The following is a 15962-nucleotide window of genomic DNA, read 5'->3' as shown; positions in this document are numbered from 1 at the left end:
TATTCTGTGCTCTGCAATAAATGGTTATTAAATGCTTATAGTCACTAGTTCTGTCCTAAGGAAAATAAAAGCAACTAACATTTTTCCTTTAAATGTTTTTTAATGCGACATAGTAGGGAGATGAAATATGTTTTTCCTTGGTAATGAAAATTTTGCTTTAGGTTAAGACAAAGAAATAATATGGACTCTATTCTGAAGAAAAGAATACAAGGCCCATTACTTTTGGGTTTTCCCCATCGTTGAACCAGCACAACTCTTGGCAAATGACAATGTCAATCTCCCACAACAGTGCTCTGTCAAAGGCACCATCATTTGAAGCCACAATAAAATATCTCCATCTCCAGTGACCATGCCACCACCTCTTCTTGACTAAAATTTTTTACTTCAATAAACTTTAAGGAAAAAAAACAAGTACACATGAACTTTAATAGAAGCTATAAACTCTAAAAATAAATTCGCCCTTCCTTTCTGAATAATCAATACTTTTATTTGCTCCATAGTTTTTACGGAGGATTTTTACTTTGGCTGTCTTAAGAACTCAAACCCCACATTGGAAAACCACTTAGAAAATTCTCATCAGAGTAGAATTGTCTTAATTACCCAAGTCGAAATAGCCCATGAAAATTATTGTTGTCTTTAGAAATTTTCAATAACAATCAGCTCTTATAGTATTTATGCTAATTTTTAATTAAGCATGATGGGAGTTTCATAAAAGTGTCAACTGATAATTGTAGTGAAATATTTACTTGGAATATTTGTTTTGGGGATATAGCATCTTGATAAATTGGAAAGTATCATCATAGAAAAAGCATTTTTAGCTGTAGCTAGAGGAACATTGTCATAATAGAAATGAGTGTTCTCCAGTATTATACTACACCAGCCCTCCTTTATGCAAATCTAATGCACATGTGGAATATGGTGAGTGTAGTTAAACAGTGTATACATTGCACCCCTTCTGATCCTTCCTGAGACCTGCATACATGTTGAAAAGAAAGATGTGATCATCAGTTGTTACGAAGAGAAAAAAAGATGACTGAATATGTCATGAGCCTTTTAACTGAACACATACCTATACAAAACCATGTAGCCACCCTAAACATTGAACAATACTCCCATTGAGCAAGTACAGTGAGCAGAACTTTCCGTGGTATCGTTTGGCATCAGTCTGGCATCATTTCCCAATTACAAGAGGTAATGTGTCCACAGATATCCAGTCATATGTTCTTTGGGGTGAGTTACATAACCAAGCTCTTGACAGGTATCTCCCAAGACCTTCCAAAAACCTGCTTCTGAAAAAAAAAAACCTGCTTCTGTTTCCTGGCCCCCATTCCTTGAATCTTAACATCAAAGAAATGTGAACAAAGTAAAGAAAAAAGAATATGGTTTAGTCACCATTTTAAGATGCTAGTTTCTTCTATTAATCTTTCTACGAAAAGAAAATTCCCACTCTCCAATCTAACCTGTCCAGTATCCATTTTCATCTCCATTTTCATCACATTGTGGTGATTTTGAAATTATATATTAATCATTAACATCAGCTTACAAAACAAGCTATTAACAAGGAAAGTCATTTGTCCAAACCTACTTTTTTTATTTTTGGCCATTTGTCTTACTCTTAAGAGGATAATAATTTAAATTTTCATTTTGGTTTCCTTTCATGCCTGTCAATTTAACAAAATTTACCTGTCAGGATAGTTCCTCTATTTTGCAAGCAGCTCTTTCTCATTTTAGCCTAAAAGTCATCATCTGTCATAAACTCTTAATCATACCTGAGATTTACTGCATTCCCTTGCATTAACATCCAGAAGACCCTACTACTTCTGGAGAGCAGTGTTGGCAATTCCCAGCAGTTAGATAACACAGAAATACCTTAAAGCCTCTTCCCAGTGAGGATGGGGATGCTTAGCTTACCGTTCAGGTACCTTTGTTGATCACACCTGGTAGTCCTCTCTTCTCATCCCAGCCAAAATCCAACAGTGGAATCCAGGGACCAACAAAATGTTTTCTTCTTCTCTTTTTGGACACCCTCTCAGGTTTTGTTTTGTGGGCTTCAAAGCCACGGACAGTTCTGCAAAGGAGAGGCAATGGGGAGCCCAACACTGACTGGGCCCAAACAGTAAATACAACCCTCTTCCCTCTCCAGGCAGCGTCCTTCATACTCTGAAGACAGGTAACCTTGCCGAAACCCTTACCCCACAGCTTGCCAGTCTCCACAGAAGAAAGGTTCTAACTGAACTGGGCTGTAGGATGAGGCGACCCAAAAGCCAGGAGCCATCTGCCCAGAGCAGACAAGTAGAGGCAGGTACAGGCTGCGTGAGCACGTCTGTGTGTGTGGCTGTGTGTGTGTTTGCATGCCTGTGCCCAGCAGCTGCTCTGCAGATTACAAGACACCACTCTTTGGCAGGCAACTCTGAAACACCCTCTTGGGTAATTTCAAATTCATGTGCACATCTTGGCTAAGAGCAAAAACCTCCCGGGCACAACCTGGGTCCCCTTCTCTGCCATGTTGCTACCCGAAGTATACTATGAACCACAAACAGCAGCATCAGCATCTTGGGAACAGATGCCCAGATGGACGTTAAATTGCACTTCATTTTTTACCCTGCAGCCATGAACTGATGCAAGCCTTGTTTGAGATTTAAGTAAGAAGAGCATGACCCCTTCTTTGACAGCCATACCCACGGCACTGTAGACATTCGCTATTATTAACGCTGTGTTGAACTTTAACTTGAATGCCTGCCTGTTCCATTTAGTATCACAGGAGACATAAAGGTAAAGTGCCGAGGAAACTCTAGAGCAACATCTAAATGTGTGATGCTGTGTTTTTATTATTATTATTATTAAAGGTTTTGTTTTATATTATTCTGGTGTTAAGAGAAACCTTACAATTTAGATTGCTAAAATTTGAATAATCTGATTTTCTCTAAGTGGTATCACTTGTTCAGAATGGGGGGGTGGGCAGATGGGAGGAATTTGTTCATTTATTCAACAAATATATATTTTGGCAACAATTAGGTACCAGGTCCTCTACCAGACATGCCTACCACCTGCCAAGTGCTCAATTTGTGCATTGTGTTATTTAATCTTCACAACATTTCTTTAAATTAGTCCTATTCCTGGTGATCAGATGAGAAAACCAAAGATCAGAATAATTAGATAACTTCCCACAGACTCACAGATGATAGATACCAGACAAGGAATTCAAAATTGCATCTGAGTTACTCCAAAATCCATGCTCTTTATTTTTAATTTTTAACATCAAAATAATTTAAAGCTTACAGAAAAAATACAAGAATAATAAAGAATCCTCATATACTCCTCACTCAGGTTCTCCAATTTTTAACATTTCACCATTTGTTTTATCTGTCTGTTTCTCTCCCTCCCCCTATCTCTGTATGTTTATTTGTGTGTATGTATATTTTTTTCTGAATCAATTTATGTAAAAACTTTTTCTTTTGGTCCACGATTAAATGTTGTATTTAGTTGCTGTGTCTGTACTCTCCTTCAGTCTTGAACAGTTCTTCAGTCTTTCCTTGTTTTTCATGTCATTGATATTTTTGAAGAGTACATTTTGTAAAATGTTCCTCAATTTAGGTTTGTGTGATTTTTCCTCATTATAAGATTGAATTTGTGCATTTTTTGACAGGAATGCCTCAGAAACAATGCTGTATTCTTCTTCATTAATCATATCAGGAGACACGTCAATAGAGTTGGTCTTGTAACCAACCGTACTTGGCTAAGGTGGAATCTGCCAGATTTGTCCACTGTAAAGTTAGGGACTTTTCTCTTTGCAATAAATATTTTGTAGGGGGATACTCTGAGACTATGTAAACATATTGCTCCTAAATAAACTTTCTATTGTGAGGAAGAGCTTTCCCTTGTCCCCATTTATTTTTGTATTTATATCAACATGAACTCATAGATTCCTATTTTATTCAATGAATTGTCATCCGTTAATATCATTATTTATTTTGATGCTCAAATGATCTCCAGTTTGACCAGTGGGAGCCCCTTCAAGCTGGCTCTTGTGTCCTTTTGACAAGTCCTCATTGTTTTCTAAGGACTTTCTTATATTTTGGCACAAGAAAATGTTCCATGAGCATCCTGTACTTTCTCTACCCATGTCTGTAATTAGGCACATCTTCAAGAAGACCTGGACTCATTAAGGAAAATGGTATTTAGAAACCAAGATCTAGCCGGGCCAGTGGCTCACATCGTCTTTGGGAGGCTGAGGCAGGAGGGTTGCTTGAGGCCAGGAGTTTGAGACCAGCCTGAGAAAGAGGGAGACCCCATCTCTACAAAAATAGAAAAATCAGCTGGGTATGGTGGCATGTGCTTTGTAGTTCCAGCTATGCGGAAGGCTGAGGCAGAAGGATCCCTTGAGTTTGAGGTTGCAGTGAGCTATGATGATGCCACTGCACACTAGCCTAGGCAATAGGCTCAAAAAAAAGAAAAGGAAAGGAAGGAAAAGAAAGAAACCAAGATCTAGGGATTGATTTTGCCCGTGGTACCAGGTGTACTCATTGCTTCTAGGCCCTCTCAGCCAGCAGGCTAGGAAACATGCGCGCGCGCGCGCACACACACACACACACACACACACACATACACACACACACACACACACAGAGCTATATCTATTTGTCTATTTATATTAAATACCATGAAATTATACTGATATCTCCAGTTCTGATCTAACACCATAGAGGCAATCTAGCTTTTACCCTTTCTGTAAATCTGAAACTTCCTTCTGCAACTGTTATCCTCAAACAACTTACTGATTTGTTCATTGTGTATAACCCTTACTGATTGCCCTGTGTATAACCAATCTTCTGACCCTGCTGGCTGCTCCATTCCCCATTAGTCTCTTTGACCCCATCAGCCCTGATCCCTCAAAGAAAAGGAAGGGAAGTAACTAATACTTTTTAAATAAAAAAGAAAGAGAAAGGATGAGGATAAGAGTTCTATGTTCTTTCTATACCAAGATGTATCTATCTTCAAGGCAAGGTAGGTATTGGAAATCATGCCATCTCTGTGAAGATGTCATGCAATGTCTGTGAAGATGCCTTAAGAAACAACTTAAAAGTTTACAATGGCTGAAGGAAGAATTCAAATATTTATTTACATAATTAATTGAGTGTTTACTATGTGTCAGGCACATTGTGAAAGACAGATATGGCCCTTGCCCTTGTGAATTTTTAATCTAGTGGATTATTTTTGTTATAGTTACTATTTATTACATCACACTTGGTGGCAGCACTCAAGTATGTTAAGCTCTTTATTTGCATTATTTAATTTTAATTCAGACAGAAACTCTCTCAAAGAAATCAAATCTTTTTCTCACTTTACAAATGAAGGAACTGAGGTTTTGAAAGATTAAATAACCTTTCCAACATCACTGAGCTAGTTAGTGGGAGACCTGGGATTTGCATTTAGTTTGGTTTGACTTCAGAGGTCCAGCTCTAAACACAGGGCTGTATGAGAACCGATAGGGTGGAATTATCATCATGGGGGATTCCAGAAGGAATCTTGACTTATCAGATCTTCAATGTAAACTCTTCTATAGAACTGTGCTATCCAGTACATTAACTGCTAGCCACGTATGGCTGTTAAGTCCATAAAATGTAGCTAAATTGAGATATGCTATAATTGTGAAATACACAGTGGATTTCAAAGATATTAGAAAACAATGTAAAATATCTCATTAATAATTCTTCTATTGATTACAGGTTGAAATGATAATACTTTGGATATATTGGGTTAAATAGATACACTATGGTTTTTTTACCTTCTCAATAGCCAAAATGTGGAAACAACCCAAATGTCTATCAATGGATAGATAAGCAAAATGCAGTATATACATACAATGGAGTATTACTCAGGCTTAAAAAGGAATAAAATTCTGATACATGCTGTAATATGAATGAACCATGAAGTCATGCTAAGTGAAATAAGTTAGGCAAAGGACAAATACTGTTATGATTCCACTTAGGGGAGGTACTTAGAATTGCCAACTTCATAGCAACAGAGAATAGGGTTATCAAGGTTTGAGGGGGCAGGGAAGAATGAGGAGTATTGTTTAATGAGTACAGAGTTTCATTTGGGGATGATGGAAAAGTTCTGGGTATAAAAGTGGTGATGGTTGCAAAACCAATATAATTGTACTTAATGCCACTGAATTATACACTCAAAAAGGGTTAGACTATGTTCTGTATATGTACCACAATTTTTAAAAATTACTTTGACCATTTCTTTTTGCTTTTTAATGTGGCTACTAGAAACTTTAGCATAACATGCATGGCTTTATTATATCTATTAGACAATATTGCTATAATATTGTATTAATACAGAAAACTAAGTTATATATCAAACTCCTTCCTTTTCAAATGGCATATTTAAGAGATTCTGAAATATGGAATGGGCCTAAATTAGACTCTTCACGTCCTGATCAGTCAGCTTTGAAAAAGTTAAAGAAGGACAGCCTTTCACTTAAAATTTTATTGCTGACATAGACTTGCAAAATATAATTAACTTTATAAAACAATAGCCATTTATTGTTTTAATAGTTCTTCATTTTCCAGTTGCACAGTATCCATGGAGCCTCTATTCAAGCAAAACATAATTGTCTCTGCTTGTGTATATCCCAAAATATAATTATCGTAAAATTCCATCTCAGTTTAAGCTTCCTTGGGCCCTGAATTGACATTAGTCCATCAGTTAAATTTCAAAAATTGAGCCCCAGGGACAGATACTTTTCCCCTTCCTGTGGCCTTCCTGTCACCGTATCTTCTGAAAATGGGTATCCGCATGGGGAGGAAATGGGGGAATGTACTGAGCTGATTCGTAGGTTTGTTCCTACAGAATTGTCAAGGAAGTGGGAGTCCATGTTACATAAGCAGGACAGACTCCCTAAGGATGTCATAGTCCTTCCTACTCAGCTAACCAAACAACCAAGTAAAGAAGGGAATAATCAAGAAAAGTACTTCCAATCTTTTGGTGTTCATTTTTTCATTGACTCTCTGAGGTTCAGTTTCTTCCTCGGTGAAGATTTGATGCTGAAAAAGATAATATCTTAGTTCCACTTTAGCACTAACATTCTGTGAGACTGCAAATTGATGACTTCATAATAATAAGGAAAGCCTAATCCTGTGCTTTTTCACTAGATTTTTACAAATAGTTATTACCGCAGATGTCTGCAAAGTGTTGAGAGAGATATATAGTGCTAATTCTGGAAAATATGGTGAGGTTTCAATTAATTTGTCCATTTTTTTGTTTCTATGAATTGTGAAAGAAAAGTGGGTTCTTGGGAGCAGAGCTGCGTCACAGGACATCAGTGTCCCCCGGCTGTGCCCACTTTTTCTTGCCTCAGATCACATCCTTCCCATCGTGCCCTCTCTAGGCCCAGATGGATTATGTGACCTCTATAGAGCCCCCAAGGCACCCAGAGCTTCACTGCACTTTACCCTCAATCCCACATTATTCCAGTTGACTGGATGGGCAGTTCCTGGAGGGAAGAGCACACCTTCCAACGTTGTAGCCGCAGCCCTGGCCCTGCTCAGTGCACAGTACATGTGTACTGAAGGGACGAAGCATCACAGACCTCTAACCAAGTGAACAAAGCATGAGGATAGCAACCCCAGAGTAAAGCAACCTCAGATCAGCATCCCAGTGAACTAGACGATAAAGAAATAAGAAGATGACACATATTAAAACCATCATTCATCTTTAAATTCCAAGGTTTTAAACTATTGTCCTGACAGACATTTTGCCAACAGCAAAAATGACAGATTTAAATTTCACCTATTATCCTCTCCTTAATGTTCCCTAAGGGTAGGATTAATAACTTACATATAAAAATGAAAGGCCTTGATAATCTACAAAAGATAAAAATATCTCCAAGTAAACAAGTCTATGTAGAAACTGGTTTAATGAGGGGACCCCTCTCTTCCTTTGAAGCCTACCTGTGGGCAGTGATTTGATATTATACATACTTTAGAGCTTCATAGTTTTCTAAAGTGAAAATGATAAAAACAAGTTAACTTTTTAAAAATGAAGAAAACATATTCTTGACCTCTGAAAATTTGTTGTTGCAAATAATCTGTACTCTCCAGTTTCCAGGGGCTATTTCTTCATATACTTCAAGAATGCCAAAATACCAGGTGACAGCTGTTTTAGCTCTAAGACATTCCTCAAGTGTCCTATTTTGATGTCATTAGGTAATGTTTTTCTCTTGGCATAGTTATCATCGCTCAATAGCCTTGTTGATTCATATCACTGCATAGCTCTCTTCGCTTGTGTGTCCATATTACTTTTCCAAATGGGCACTGATTCTCTGAAAACTAGAGAAAAAAGTACGGAAGGAATAATTCCAGCAACATCTCAAATTGGACTAGGGTTTTCTCCTTGGCTAGAAAGTTCCTTTGTCAACAGAAAAATACATGAGTTAGAAGTCTTCCTCCCCTCTCAGCCCTCCTTCTCTTTAAAAATATTGTTTCGTTCTAGTCTTGCTTTCCTTGTTAATTGCACATCTTATAAAGAAGTGTTATGTCAGCCGAGAACTTCCTTAATTTTTCTGTTCGTATCCTGCCTTAGTAACTGTCATCTCAAATGGCCTAAAGGACAAGTGTGCAGATCCAATTCACAAGTATTCACTAAGTGCCCACAATATGCCATGCACTGTTCTAGACCTTGGTGCTCTAAAGACAAAATAAAATGCTGTCTTGTCTCTGTCTCTCAAGAACTGACAGCTGTAGGAGAGGCAGATATAAAATTCTAATTTAAACAGGCCAAGTAGTCTAATGTAGGGCTGCATACAAGGCTGTATGAGTCTCCCTGAGGTAGAGGTCAGGGAGGCTTCACAGGGTGGGGGTTGGGGTGTGACTATTTGAACTGGACACCTTGGGGGAGGAGCAGTAGGTTTCTGCCAGGGGAAGGGTAAAAAGGAGGGCATTCCAGGCAGAGGACACAGGGTGAGCCCAGGCACCCTGGCAGGAAAATGCATGATGTCTTCAGCCCTCAGGGACAGGGCTGTGGCATCCAGCTTTGTGCTAGGGAAAGTGGAATCTTTGCTTGCACCCAGACTGTTAAGGGCCTTGAATGCTTTCATGCTAGAAATTTTAATAATACTCTGTGGAGAGTATTATTAGTGGAGAGCTACCAGAGGCATTTTAGCAGTAAGTTATAGTCGGGGAGGTGTAGTGGGAAACCTGCAAGTTTTAGAACCAGAAGGCCTTTTGCGGGGACTCTGGAATGTTTCACCTGAAAAGGAACTCAGAGTTCATCCAAGTCTAGCCTCATGTTTTACTCACGAAAATTGCGTGGCCCAGTTTTAACTTGCATACCACTGGGTGCCCTACATTTGATATAAAGCCTTAAAGAAAACACATATGTCACACCTTCTCCCAAAGTGATCCTTGGATTCAAGCAATGTTATCCCTATGCTCTGGGAGGCCCCTGGTGTCACCTCTCTGCAGTTTTGCTGATAGTAAGATGCTGGGACCTCAGAGGCTGGCCTCAGGGAGGGGATAAGCAGTGGGTGAGGCTGCCCCCAGCAAGGGGACCAGTAGCATACATTACAGGAGGGATATTTCGACACTACAAGAAGAATCTGTGCAGGTGGCTGCAGCACGATTCCAGGTGAGCTGCTTGGGTTAGGGCCTGAGCCCCAAGCAGTAGTAGGGAATGGGGAACATGGAAAGAGAAGAATTATGCAAGGAAGCAGAACCCCATCCATATAAACTAGTTGCTGAGTAGAGCTATAATGCTAGAAAAGAAATATTTTTTTCTTTTTTTATTTTAATAGATTTAGGGGGTACAAATTGAATTCCATTACATGTGTATATTATATAGCAGTGAAATCTTGGGCTTTTAGAGCACCCATCACCCAAATAGTGTACATTGTACCCAATAAGTAATTTTTCATCTTTCACCCCATCCCACCCTCCCGCCTTTGAGTTTCCAGTGTCCATTATACCACTGTGTGTCATTGTATAGCCATAGTTTAGCTCCCACTTGTGAGAATATATAGCATTTAATTTTTCTGTTCCTGAGTTATTTCACTTAGGATAATGGCCTCCATTTCCATCCAAGTTGCTGCAAAAAGCCATTATTTTATTCTTTCTTATTGCTAAGTAGTAGTACTCCATGGTGTGTGTGTGTGTGTGTGTGTGTGTGTGTGTGTGTGTGTGTGTGTGTGTGTGTGTATACACACAAACTACGTTTTCTTTATCCACTTATCAGTTGGTAGGCATTTAGGTTGATTCCATATCTGTGTGATTGTGAATTGTACTGCGATAAACATACAAGTACAGGTATCTTTCTAATATAATGATTTATTTTCCTTTGGGTAGATACCCATTAGTGGGATTGCAGAATCAAATGGTAGAATCTACTTTGAATCTCCTTTTAGTTCTTTGATAAATCTCCATACTGACTTTCATAGAGGTTTATTAATTTACGTTCCTACCAACAGTGTATACATAATCAAATACTCTTGGTTATTTCTTTCACTGTGCAGAAGCCTTCTAGTTTAATTAAATCCCATTTGTCTATTTTTGCTTTTGTTCCATTTGCTTTTGGGGTCTTACTCATAAATTCTTTCCCTAGACCAATGTCCAGAAGAATTTTTCTTATGTTTTCTTTCAGGATTTTTATTGTTTCAGGTCTTACATTTAAGTCTTTGATCCATCTTGAGTTAATTTTTGTGTGTGATATGAGATTGGGATCCAGTTTCTTTCTTCTGAATATGGCTATACAATCTTCCCAACACTGTTTATTAGATAACATGTCCTTTCCCCAGTGTATGTTTTTGTCTGCTTTGTTGAATATCAGTTGGTTGTAAATATATGGCTTTATTTCTGGATGATTTGGTTCTCAGCTTGGTCGTTGTTGGTGAATAGAAATGCTATTATTTTTGTACATTGATTTTATAACCTGAGACTTTGTTGAATTCATTTATCAAATCTACGAGTCTTTTGGAGGAGTACTTAGGGTTTTCTAGGTATAAGATCATATCATCAACTAACAGATGATTTGACTTCCTTTTTTCCAATTTGGATTTTATTTCTTTTTCTTGCCTTATTGCTCTGGCTAAGACTTTTAGTATTATATTGAATAGAAGTAGTGAAAGTGGGCATCTTTGTCTTGTTCCAGTTCTTATGGTGAATGCTTTCAGCTTTCCCATATACAGTATGATGGTGGCTGTGGGTTTGTCACATATAGCTTTTATTATTTTGTGGTATGTTCCTTTTAAGCCTAGTTTGTTGGTGGGTTTTATCATGAAGGGATGCTAGATTTTTTTGAATGCTTTTTCTGCATCTATTGAGATGATCATATGGTTTTTGTCTTTTATTCTGTTCATGTGGTGATTTGCATGTGTTGAATCATCCTTTAAGCCCTGGGATAAAATCCATGGTGAATTATCTTTTTGATGTGCTGTTGGATTTGATTTAGGATTTTTGCATCTGTGTTCATCAGAGATATTGATCTGTAGTTTTCTCTTTTTGGTGCATCTTTTCCCCGCTTTGGTATAAAGGTGATACTGGCTTTGTAGAATGAGTTAGGGATCTTTTGGAACAGTTTCAGTAGGATTGGGACCAGTTCTTTGTACATCTGGTAGAATTCAGCTGTGAATACAACTGGTCCAGAGCTTTTTTTTTTTGGGGGGGGGGCATTATTACTGATTTAATCTCACTACTCATTATTGGTCTATTCATGAGTTTTTGTTTCTTTTTCAATCTTGGGAGGTTGTATGTTTTCAGGAATTCATCTATTTCCTTTAGATTTTTTAGCTTGTGAGTGTATAATTGTTCATGATAGTCCCTGATAATCTTTTTGTATTTCTGTGGTATCAGTTGTAATGTCTCCTTTTTCGTTTCTAATAGTATTTATTTTGATCTTCTCTCTTCTTTTCTTGGTTAGTCTAGCTAGTGGTTTATCAATTTTATCTTTTCAAAGAGCCAACTTTTTGTTTCGTTGATCCTTTTTTTTTAATCTCTATTTCATTTGGTTCTGCTCTGATCTTTGTTATTTCTTTTCTTCTCCTATCAGAGAAATTAAAAGCAAATCAGGAGGTCATTAGAGAAAGGTTGCTGTTCATCAAATATACAAGTATCCAGGGCCTACCCCTTAGGCAGTGATCATCCTTAGACAGTAAGACAATTCTAGACCTCCCTTTTTGCTGTTGTTGGGCTCCTGGTAGCCTGCTGGATTTGAATTCACAGGCTGAAGAACCAGACAAGACACAGTCTGAAGACTCAGGATTTTCCATTTTAGCTACTGGGCAGGGTTGGGGAGGCAGAGACTGACAGCCAGGGTACTTCTGAGTTTTCAGGCAACTCCATGATTTGGCAGCCTAGACCAGAGCCAAATGGCAGGGTGGCAAGGATATTCCCCCTTGAGCCAGCTTCACAATAGCTTCCCAGGAATACTTTATACTATTCATTCTTAGTGTTCTGGTGCTTGACTTTAAGGTTCTTTACAACTTTTCTTAACTTACGGAACACCATGCCACATCTATAATAGGAACTCTGCTTTCAACCGCAAATGTCTTCAATTGGGAACTCCCTCCACCCCCCTTATTCAAAACGCATTGTGTGCCAAACCTGGTGTTTCAAAGCAATCGTGTTGAAACTGTCTAATTGCAACCATAAGTCAGATCTTCGTTCTCTCAGCCTCTCAAGTACAGTCAGGGTGGTCCTGGTTAAAATGAATACATGAAAAACCTCTAATAGACATCCAGATTTATAGTAGTATAATAGTATGTATGGTCATAAAAACATAAGATAAAATTAAAAGATGCCCCTATTTTTTGTTTTTTCTTAATTTATTATTTGTAGCTATGTTCACTTCATTCATCTATTTAGTAATTATGTGTTGCATGTCTGCTGTGTCTAGGCACTATCCTGAACTCTACAGATATGATATTTTAAAAGTACATGTTATTGGTGCCTCCCATCTTAGAATTTAAAATCTATGGGAGGGACCAGATAAAAACAAGGTAACAAATAAATTAGATAATTACAACTTGGGATAGTGCTATGATAGAAAGGAAATCATGACAGAAGGGGGAGAAGGGAAACTTCAGGTGTCAGAGAACTCTCTGAAAAGGCGACATTTAAGCCAAGACTAGAGTGATGTGAAGGAGCAAGATGAGGAAGAGCAGTTCGGGTCCAAGAACAATAAGCATGAAGCCTCGGAGGCAAGAAAGGAGTTGGCATGTTCTAGGCACCAAGAGATCAGCATGGTGGGCTATAATGGGCCAAGGAGGAGGGCAGTGGGAGATTGAAGGGGGAGGTAGAGGCCCACTCATGGGGAGTCTTGCTTTGCATGCTGAGGGGATGGGTATTATTTTAAGTATAAAAGCAAATTGCTATGAACTTTTAACCTGGGCACATGATCTTGTTTATATTTTAAAAAGATCTTTTTGGGTTGAGCACAGTGGCTCACGCTGTAATCCTAGCACTCTGGGTGGTCAGGCGGGAGAATCTCTTGAGGTCAGGAGTTCAAGACCAACCTGAGCAAGAGCAAGACCCCGTCTCTACCAAAAAACAGAAAAAAAAATTATCTGGGTGTGTCGGCGCATCTGTAGTCCCAGCTACTCAGGAGGATGAGGCAGGAAGATTGCTTGAGCCTAGGAGTTTGAGTTTGCATTGAGCTATTAATATGATAATGCCACTGCACTCTAGCATGGGCAACAGAGCTGAGATACTGTCTCGAAAAAAAAAAACAGAACAACTAAAAAGATCTTTTTGGCTGTCATGCGGAAAATGGAAGGGGTCAAAATGGCTGCTGGGGGACCAAATGCTACCTGCCAAGGTATTGCCGGTCGTACTCTGGGATTGTCCCAAGGATGGTAACTGAGAACTCATGGACTGTAAGCAGACTGTCTTTAATTTTTCTTCATACTACTTTTACTCTAAATGCCCAAAGCATCTCTCTCTTTGCCTGGTGCTTAACAGAAGAAAAGGTGCCAAAAGCACCTTTAATAAATTTAATAAATGTTTTTTATTATAAATGTATTTAATAAATGTTTATTACATTGATTTCACTTGGACTCTCAGTGGTCTGGGGAGAGAGACCGGTTGGATCCTCTTGACCTCCTCTGGAGATGGTATTTGTCAGGGGTTACCATGGCTCTCACAGCACTATGTTTTCAGTCTATGGCACGTACAGTTCAGGGGTGAATAAAATGACTCTCTACTAGAATAAAAGGTTCTGTGTACATACAAAAAGTTTCTTGAGAGCATCTGGTTAGAGTTTAATGTGGTTGAAAACATTACTTTGTTTTAATGTTTCAGTTACTCAAGTGTGGCTAAAAGTGTGCTTTGGAGATTTTCCAAAATAAAAACTCAGAGGTGAGAGAGATTTCAGCCCCAATAGTAACTTGAAAATTAGAAGTTGGAATAGCAGCTGTTTTTACAACTGTCTTTACTCTGTCACTAACACTATGATGATTCGATGACATGTGACAAGTCTAGTTTCTGGCCATTAAACCACGCTTGAGCTGCAGGCATCAGTCTTTCCCTTCTTTTCTTTCATAGTGAGTCCATTTGGGGGGCAGAAATGAGAATGATGAGAGAAAGCAAGAAGCTGGAGAGCTCAGGCCTTTCTAATGACCTCAAGTCACAGCTGGTGATGCTGACCTTCTCAGTAGCCTCATGTGATTCTGAGCCTGCAGCAAACCAGTCACTGGGTGGGTCACTCCCAGACCTCTAAGTCCTCACCACCCAGCATTGTTATGCAGGCACCAACAGCCTTGCTTGAACATCAAGGACATCCTAGAAGGGGAAATACATCTCCAAATGGCAACGGGTCGCCTGGACCCATGTGGAAAAGCAGGGGACAGCACTCCTTAGTGAGATAGTGGACACAAGGTCCTGGCATAGAGCAGTCACTCAACATATAGTAGCAGCAGCTACTGCTGCTGTTCTTTTTATTATTGATGGCAGTGGTTCGTAAATTGATTAGTTGTGTGTCAGTTCACATTGTCAAGTACTAGCTTTCAGATCTACCTGCAGACTCTGTTCCTCACCCCCATCCCCACCGTCACTCCATCAGGCACTGCTTGACACCACCCTTAAGCAAGGGCCATTGTCCTAATTGACTCCCTGTGTTTAAGAGCTGCCCCTGTTTACAGTACTTGCATTATCCCAACATCTCCATCCAACCATTGCCATTCCTTCTTAGCACCACTCCAAATCTCTTTACTGGGGAGAGGTCAGTCTTCAGAAGTCAAAGAAATGTATACCTGCACCATTCTAGCCACACCATGTATGCCCTGGCCTCTTCCTCTTCCCATATGGCGGGTGGTTTTGTTATCTCACTTCAGTGTTTCATGACAGAACATCACACAGTTTCTTCAGTTATCTTTTGCACTTTGCCGAAGAGCTCTGTGATCTCAGGTGCCTCATTTTGCTGTAAAGGGAGGAGCGTGACACATCTGATCCCTCACTTAGAGAGGCAGGAAATAATCATTTCAGTTAGGGGCCTGGGAGACACCTCTGTTTGCAAAAGAAAGGGGTTGCTGTTTCTCCGGCTGTCTGCTCCTTCTGTCTGCCCCAAGCCCACCCTAGGAAGTCATAACTGAGCATCTTTCAGTGAAATAAATGTTGTAATGGGCCAAGTAATTAGCAGGCAGAATTAGGTTTAGGCTGTAACCTGACCATAATCACTGACCTCAGAGAATTAATTTCATATGACATAGCACCTTAGCTGTGTGCTGGCTTAGAAGTTTTCACTTGTCTCTCCCTTCCAGCGAGATTGCTTTTTCTATTTCTGGGTTTGTCGTGTCGATTAGTCAGGTGGCCCCAGACTCTTCCTGTGGATGAAAGGGGCATCCTGACTTGGACGTATTTTCTACATATGTAAATTATAAAACAGAAATACGCTGTGTCCGTTCTTTGGCATAAAAATAAGGGAAACTGGAGAGCTGAGTGAGGAAGGTATAAACTAGCCAATAAAAATAT

The 15962-nt window shown here is 39.2% G+C and overlaps 2 protein-coding genes across 3 annotated transcripts in view; one reads left to right on the top strand and one right to left on the bottom strand.

The window, feature by feature from the left end:
- LOC123630610 (filamin A-interacting protein 1-like) overlaps positions 1-2334 on the bottom strand; it is a 180322-nt gene extending 177988 nt beyond the window's left edge. The window contains exon 1 of the mRNA XM_045540410.1: positions 1912-2334. The gene's annotated coding sequence lies outside the window, so the exon portion shown is untranslated. The remainder of the gene's footprint in view (positions 1-1911) is intronic.
- Positions 1-15962, top strand: part of CMSS1 (cms1 ribosomal small subunit homolog) — a 344697-nt gene that overhangs the window by 283303 nt on the left and 45432 nt on the right. The window lies entirely within an intron of this gene.

This window comes from Lemur catta, chromosome 1 (assembly GCF_020740605.2).
Source record: "Lemur catta isolate mLemCat1 chromosome 1, mLemCat1.pri, whole genome shotgun sequence".
NCBI lineage: Eukaryota > Metazoa > Chordata > Mammalia > Primates > Lemuridae > Lemur > Lemur catta.
Note: the sequence above shows the minus strand (reverse complement) of the source record. Positions and strands in the feature narration are given on the sequence as shown.